Genomic DNA, 8,574 nt, shown 5'->3' with positions numbered 1-8,574 from the left:
AAACCTGATAAGGAAGAAAGCAACCTTCGCGTTTTACGTTTCGGAAATACGAGATTGGATGATATCGACATATTGATGTATGAATTATGAAAATAATCATCATCATTGATTTATTCGTCTGTTTATTTATTTATTTATTTATTTATTTATTTATTTTAAGTACGCTCTGACCGCAGAAATCTGAAAATACGCGTCGATATGTAACACCGTTTTTAGGACCGCATTTTATTCACTTTTATCTTATCACTTATAAATAGCAAGGAATTGAAGAAGCGCTGTGAAAACATGAAAGCAAATTAGGAAGAAAAAACAAAATCTATTATGCAGTTGATGGATGACGTATGCGTATAAAAGACTATACTTGTAATTCACTGTATAATAATGCATATGTATACAAATTCGTTTAACACAACGTGACAACGATTTTAAAATGGCTGTTTTTATTCCGGTTTTATTTTTTATTTATTCATTCCTTCATTTATTCAATTATTAATTTTTTCTTGTTCACAAATACAGTCGTCGATCGACAAAGGTATTGGATTAATTTATTTCGTGCAGAAAGAAAAAATTCAAATATTTTTCAGACTAATTAAACATGAAACCGCCATTACAAGCATACACATGTATATTATACAGGTAATTGTAGGCAAGTGTTTGAAATGATATTTAAAAAGGAAACTTCAAAAATGAAGTAACTTACACAGTTCCCCTCAGACTAACCCCGCGTACAGGATATTGTAAAATGCAAAAGAGAAACGAACAAATTATCATTAATATTAATGTTAGTGTTTTTAATTAGTCATTCCCGTCAATATTGATTAAAATTATTCAGCATTATTGGCAATTTTGAATTGACGATAAAGAACATCCTGTATAATATACTTTAAATACACAAAAGTATATATCATGGTTTTTTTCTTAAATATATATATATTTTTCTTTCGTTTACCACTTCAAACACTGGAGTCGTAGAAATGACAATGGGGTAACGATACCAAATCAGAGCGAGATCTGGCCTAAAAAATATATATAAATAAATTAAATGAAAAATTATGTGTCACCAATACATAAATATATATAATAATAATTAATATACCTAATCCCCCTATACACGTCGCCACTATATATGATATACGTATACATAAAAATACACGTGGGTAAAAACACGTTTTATAACTTGGCAACAATATTTCTAGATATGGATGTATAATCAAAATGATTAAAAAATAAAAAATGAAAAAGAAATAAGATAGTATAGTACGTAAGCGTGGATTTGTCACTCTGAAAGTCCATGTTGTAACAATATTGCGTATGTAATGATATATATTTAAACACGTACATAACAATATTCTATATATATATATATATATATAGAATATATATATATATATATATATATAGAATATATATATATTATATATAACAAAAAAAAAAAACACAGAAACAAAAAAATATATAAATATATATTAAATATCAATAATTAACTTTTTGATTCTAAGACGTAGTGAGGAACCGTGCAACGGTCCACTTTATATTTCTATATATATATAATTAGTGAGAAACGGAACTTTCCATCCCGTTACATATATATTAAAACAAAAAGAAAAATAAAAAGAAAAAGGAAAAAAATAAAAAGTGGCAAAAACCAAAAAACAACAAAAACCATTCAAAATGAAAAAAAAAAAAAAACTTTGAAAAAAAAAAGAAATATATATATATATATGACATATATGTGTATAATAGTCTATAATTTTTCATATTGTTGTACGAATTTTTAAGTTTATATTAAAATGTTTTGTGCATTCATAATTAACCATTTCTGTGTCGATGTTTATTTATATGTGTATAATGCTCACCAATTCTCACAATCCATTAATTCATTCGCCTCCTTATCACATATGCATTATTTAAATCCTAACTATATATAAATCGCATTTTACCTGTTGAAACATTCATCTTATACTACAAATGTAACCAGTTACATATTTGTCTGGCCAAATCAAAAGCCTTGATGTTCTCTCGCTCACGAAAATATTTGGAGATAAATTTGAGGAAAAAAAAAGATTCCACGATGGGATCAAAGGTCTTTACTCTTTGTGAACCGTGTAATATCTATTATACTTATAGCATGTTCTAATCGGAAATACAATTCCCACGCTTTTTTTGATCTCTAGAATAACGTTACCTATATTGACGTCGTGCATATCAATTTTCATGCTATCATAATCAGCTTCAGAATATTCTGGCATCGAAAATTATCGAAAGAAAAACAACAAATTAGTGGTCGTATGTATTTTTTGAGACTGTTTAAATAAATGAAATTTATTTAGCACGTAACCTATATACCATACACGATGCTCTAGATATGGATATATTAATTACTTTGGTTCATTTTCTTCGATAATTGAATTCATTTCCAGGATTGAATGCATGCACATGATGAGAGGCACCCGAGATCTCGGAACACCTCCTCGGGTTTCCTGTTCTCCTGATGCAAATTTCCACTTTTGGGCAAACTTTCAATTTCCAGGGTCGCTATTCTAGAGCTCTACATTATCAATTTTCGAATTCACTATAGTCTTTGGTGTTTTTCACCCCCAGATCCCAAAGAATCGCCCCAAAAATTAGCAAAGACTTTGCGAGATGAAGCTCTCACACCGCCGTTCGGTTTTTCATGAAAAAAGTTCACGGAAAATTCCGAGTAATCTCGAAACAGTAAATTCCGAACGTGCAATTCGGTATTCGATCATTGCATCGTCTCGTACGTAGATCCTGCTTTTCCGAGGCAACGGCAGTAAGGCCTCAGCAGCCGAAGCGACGTGGTCATCGGGAGCGACGTCGATGGTAGCGCGTACATCCTTCGAAAAGAGATAGAAGAAGCTAGCGAGGAGTGAGAGACATGTATTGGGGTAAGGATTAGTAATGGATTAGTACGCGGTTACTACAGCGCCATATACTTGGTTGCCAATGTGAGTCCAGTGTTCAGTTGCGACTGAGCAGTCACTCGGGAAGTAGTGTTCCGTTTGATCTACACATTTTGAAAAAGTGCTTGACGATCGGTAGCTACTGAGAGACCCATATCATTGGAAATTTCGTGAATTCCGTAACTCGGGGATTTTTCCATAAGCACTGGTGAGCATAATGTTTTTACCGTGACCATCGTATGTCCGGGCTCCCGATCGGTCAGCAATTCGTTTCAAAGAATTTGAGCCGGTGGTAATGCGACATGAACGTGGGATTTTGATAGATTTTAAGTAACGATTGGACTAGATGGTGGGAGAGATTGCGCTCGGACTATAGTCTTGGCACGTTTTTCAGGCGTTTTTGGGCAAATTTCGTGCGAGAAACACCAAAGACTATAGACTGCACATTTTTCGGGGTGAAAAACACCAAAGGCTATAGCGTTTGCTTATTTTTCGAGCGATTCATCGCGATTTCGGGGTGTGAAAAATGGGCCAAGTAATTCTTTTTCCAAAATTGAACAAGTTATCGCCAATTTATCAATCCGAAAGGTGAAAATTAAGGATATGTCGATGCGATTCATTGCCAGCTTGATCTAATCGACGTCTTCATGTTCATTACGCCTTCCAACGTAGAGAAAGCGTCCTGGATTAATTAGAACGAATGGATTACCTTTCGCCTCGAAAAAACGTCAAGCCTATATCCTCAGATATCTTACAACATTCAGGGGAAAAAATCTTCGATCGATTAGTCGTCGTGATATGACACAAAGATCCGTAAACTGATCAGAGTTCAATCATTCGATTGATGATGATTAATTAACAAGTGCATCAATTCAGACACAAAGCTGTGAATGTATAGTAATCGAATGAATTGCAGCCAATCACGAAACATCCGATCGAGGGCGTGTAATTTGGTACATGGTCAACAGAGTACACGTACATATGTATGTGTTGCAGGTTTTCCGTATTGAATTCGACGGCAGTTCGGCTTCGGCGACAGGAGCGACGACATCAGGAGCGACATTAGTAGCAAAGCGGGTTCCTCAGAGCGACGATGGAGAGAGAGAACTGTGAGCAGAACTTCACATAAAATTTAGTTGAATATTGCTTAAATCGGTTGCGCAAACGTTCCTATATGGATTTTGATCACTCGCTCTCGACTATTCATACTAAAAACAGTCGTTAGAAATACACTAGCCCGGGTTCTGAACAATCCTTTGAAATTCTGAGAGATGACTTTGCAATTGATTTACGCGTTTTATTCTGTTTTCTAAAATTCGGAGATAATCAATTGATCTATCTAACTAATACAAATTAGATATAGCCATTATTCTTAATCAACTTTCTTTACGAAATTTTTCTGATTTTTCCCTCCATGAAATATTTTTCAAATCGCTCGAGCGTCTGTTTTCCATTGTAGTTTGATTACGTTATTACGAGCTTCGCTGAAGGATGTATTGCAAATGCACTCAATGCAGCTCCAGAAAAATTCGTCGGGATGATTTCCGATGATTTTTCACTCAATTTATTTTCTCAATGAGATACGAAATGATTTATTGATCTTTTTCGTGGATACAAATAGAATATGAATATAAGCGATTGTTATATCGTGATTTGACTTGTACATGTGATATTTGTTTTTCTTTCTGGTGGATGACCATCGTGATGGAACCAAATCAGGACATCCACGAGTCTCTTTAAAGATCCACTCCTCTCCATCCTGTTCCGATAGAGATGGGTCTGCAACACATGAGACGTACAACTCCTTTTTTTTTGCGGAGGTATGTTTCATTTGATTTATCCCTTTCGAGAGTCCCTATAGTATATTCCAACATTCAGAGTCTGCGTATATGAATTGCACCCCCTTGGAGAAAATTTTCGAAGTCCTCATAAAATCAGATCACCCAGCATTACCCAATAGACTTGGTAAATTTGTTTTTCGTTTCTCTAGAGAAATCAAGAAAACGAGTGACCGCTTGAGGCCTCCTTTTCCCGGGATTTTCGAGGACGCTTATTCCCCCAAGGCCACGCCCCCAAAGATACGGCATCCCCTCCAGCGGGGATACCGCATCTCCGGGGACGTGTCCCTGAGGGAACTTGCGTCCCCGAAGACCAGTCCCGAAGACATGTCCCTCGGGATATGGCATCCCCTCCAGCGGGGATACCGCATCCCCGGAGACATGTCCTCGGGGACTGGGTCCCCTGGGACCCCGGGGGCGGTGGGAGGCCGCGCTGTCCCAGGGGACGAGTCCCTGGACTCCCCCTGATGAACAGGGGAAGTCCAGGGGGTCATAACTGCGGCGACAGAATATCCGAGTACCTGAAATATACGAAAAGTGCATTAATAATGACGCAATATAAGAATATGTTATTACCACTATGATATTATACGTCAATATATTACTTGAATGTTATATCATATCATCTGTTAATATATTACTGCCAATGTGACGAATTAATATATTACATTGAATATATTTTTATAATATACTCTGACTTATATCACACTGATACTTATAATTCATACCTGTAAACGAATCGTGCGATGCCATGTAACTCCTGCCCTTCGTGGTTGGAAGTTGAATGAGTACTGCGATGAACTAGGCACCGTGATGACTGATTGAAAGCCTGAAAAAAATGTCATATAAGGAATAAAGTAAAATTGTAAACCTGAACCTAAGATATATGAATAAATTTGTTGACGATATAACGGCGAAGATTATTTCTAAACCTTTGTTAAATTCCCAAATTCTATAGATAGACGAATTATAGTGTTTGAACGCGAGGACCTCTATCCCGCACTTGAGAACCTCAGGATGGAATAAGTACTAATATGAGAGTTCATTAACGTGTGATTAATTATACCTAATTGTTTGAAATTTCAACGACAAAGAATATTCTTAGCATAAAGTTACGGCGCCAACTTTCTCTAGTCTGTATGCGAGAGAATTTGGACACCAAATCCAGATTCCCGAGATTGCAAAATATGAATAATCTTTCTCACCTCAAAGAAATGTTAAGCCTATAGCCTTAGGATTTTCTCAAAATTTGAGACGATTTTCGATAATTTTTTTTATGGAGTTTCCTATGCTATTCCTATGTATCTCGATCTCAGGAATCCAAATTTGAAAGTTAAAATGATCTATCTTAAAAATTGACCGAGTTATCGCCAGTTTATCGGTCCAAAATGTGAAAAATCGAGAATATCTCGATGGGATTTATTCCGAACTCAATTTAATCGACGTATTCGTATTCCTTGTGCAAAAATACAAAGGAAAAGTGTCCTGCAATTGATTTCAGAAATACTTCACATTTTGACCCGAAAAAACGGTAAGCCTATAGCCTTAGGATTTTCTCAAAATTTGAGACGATTTTCGATAATTTTTTTTAAGGAGTTTCCTATGCTATTCCTATGTATTTTGATATCAGGAATCCAAATGTGCAAGTTAAAATGATCTATCTTAAAAATTCACCATAACATGAATTCGGATAGTAAAAAGGCTTCCGGAATACTAATTGTTTAAGTAACTATTCAATATACTATGGTTATTAATTAATTGTTTGATTACTAAAACAGTCTGCAATTATAGACGCGACGATTGCTTTACATTGAGAGTAGATAGGCATCAGGTATGAATTTATAATTCAATAAATAAATAAATAGATAACTGAGTAAATAAATGAATAAATAAATAAATGAACACTGTAATATTATTATTAATTGTTAATTGTCATGCCGCGATCTCCGCGATTCGTCGAGTAAAGCTAGCAATAAATCTCATAGAGATATCCCTGATTCTGAACTCTTCAGATCCATAAACTCTTTGACTCTTTGACAAACTCTTTGAAAAAACTCCGAATTCTGATCTCAACTTTTGCAAAATATCTAAGGCTTGGCGTTTTTCTGAGGCAAAAGGCAAAGTTTTATAGAATGTCAATTCTAGTACGCTCATTGAATGCATTCTGACTCCAGAAATGCAAATCAGACAAACCACTTCTGATCTCATTACAAGTCAACGAATACACGATAACAATCATTTCTTACCTTATACGAATTTTTCATGGTAGTTGAAAGTTGAACTGTATCGCGAAGAACTTCGACGTCTGTCAAGTATGAATCTGAAATGCGAAAATATTATGTCAGAAACCAAGTGAAATTGTAAAATTGAACCTCAAATATATAAATAAATTTGTTCATGAAATGGCAATGGAGCATGATTTTAAACCAAAATCCCAATGATAGGTACCTTCCGTAATGTTAGACAAAAAGATTGATTGTATTCAAATTTTTGTCAATACTATTCCGAAATCAATCAGATTATTGTCAGTTAAGTTTATGAATATAGGAATATAATAATGTGTAACGAACTAGGTATAGTTATTTAGAATTTGAACGATAAAAGATATTTCTGCAGCGCAAAATCGTGACCCTCATACGCCCCCAATATAAAATACAGGGAATAAAATTGTAAATAACCAAAGTTTTCCGTTTTCCATCGAGTTCAAGCGTTGCTTAAAATCTATCAAAATTCCGCGTTCATGTCGCATTACCACCAGCTCAAATTCTTTGAAACGAATTGCTGACCGATCGGGAGCCCGGACATACGATGGTCACGGTAAAAACATTATGCTCACCAGTGCTTATGGAAAAATCTCCGATTTAGGGAATTCACGAAATTTCCAATGATATGGGTCTCTCAGTAGCTACCGATCGTCAAGCACTTTTTCAAAATGTGTAGATCAAACGGAACACTACTTCCCGAGTGACTGCTCAATCGCAACTGAACACTGGACTCACATTGTCAACCAAGTATATGGCGCTGTAGTAACCGCGTACTAATCCATTACTAATCCTTACCCCAATACATGTCTCTCTCTCCTCGCTAGCTTCTTCTATCTCTTTTCGAAGGATGTACGCGCTACCAACGACGTCGCTCCCGATGACCACGTCGCTTCGGCTGCTGAGGCCATACTGCCGTTGCCTCGGAAAAGGACGATCTACGTACGAGACGCTGCAAAGATCGAATACCAAAGTGCACGTTCGCAATTTACTGTTTCGAGATTACTCGGAATTTTCCGTGAACTTTTTTCATGAAAAACCGAACGGCGGTGTGAGAGCTTCATCTCGCAAAGTCTTTGCTAACTTTCGGGGCGATTCCTTGGGATTTCTGATTACTTTGCATATTCTACATTGTGTCGAAGCGTGATTGAATGATTGCATGCACAAACAGGCACATAGTCAGTCCTGCAAGAAACCAGTTGCTCCCGCTATCATACCAGTAATAAATATACAAGATTGAATGCATGCACATGATGAGGCACCCGAGGTCTCGGAACACCTCCTCGGGTTTCCTGTTCTCCTAATACAAATTTCCACTTTTGGGCAAACTTTCAATTTTCTGGGCCGGTATTCTAGAGCTCTACATTATCACTTGCGATCTCTGTATGAGCATGACTGATTACGAATGCATGCATGCTTGCCCATGATTAGGCCCATGATGACTCCGTACTCTTAGAACACCTTCTTGCCTGTCATGTTTTCCTGATCCTTGTCAGATCTTGGGCAAAATTCAGCACAATGCAGTGCCGTCATCACAGCGCTCTGCATGAT

The 8,574-nt window shown here is 36.2% G+C and overlaps 1 long non-coding RNA gene across 1 annotated transcript; it reads left to right on the top strand.

Annotated features, from left to right (window-relative positions):
- The first annotated feature begins 2,958 nt into the window (after positions 1-2,958).
- On the top strand, positions 2,959-4,866 carry LOC125500347. The gene is made up of 3 exons (XR_007277688.1): positions 2,959-3,132; positions 3,921-4,033; positions 4,644-4,866. It is a non-coding gene; the product is annotated as an uncharacterized LOC125500347 (long non-coding RNA).
- Positions 4,867-8,574: the final 3,708 nt, after the last annotated feature.

The sequence above is a fragment of the Athalia rosae genome, chromosome 3 (assembly GCF_917208135.1).
Source record: "Athalia rosae chromosome 3, iyAthRosa1.1, whole genome shotgun sequence".
In the NCBI taxonomy this organism is placed as follows: Eukaryota; Metazoa; Arthropoda; class Insecta; order Hymenoptera; family Athaliidae; genus Athalia; species Athalia rosae.
This window is presented reverse-complemented; position numbering and strand designations above follow the sequence as displayed.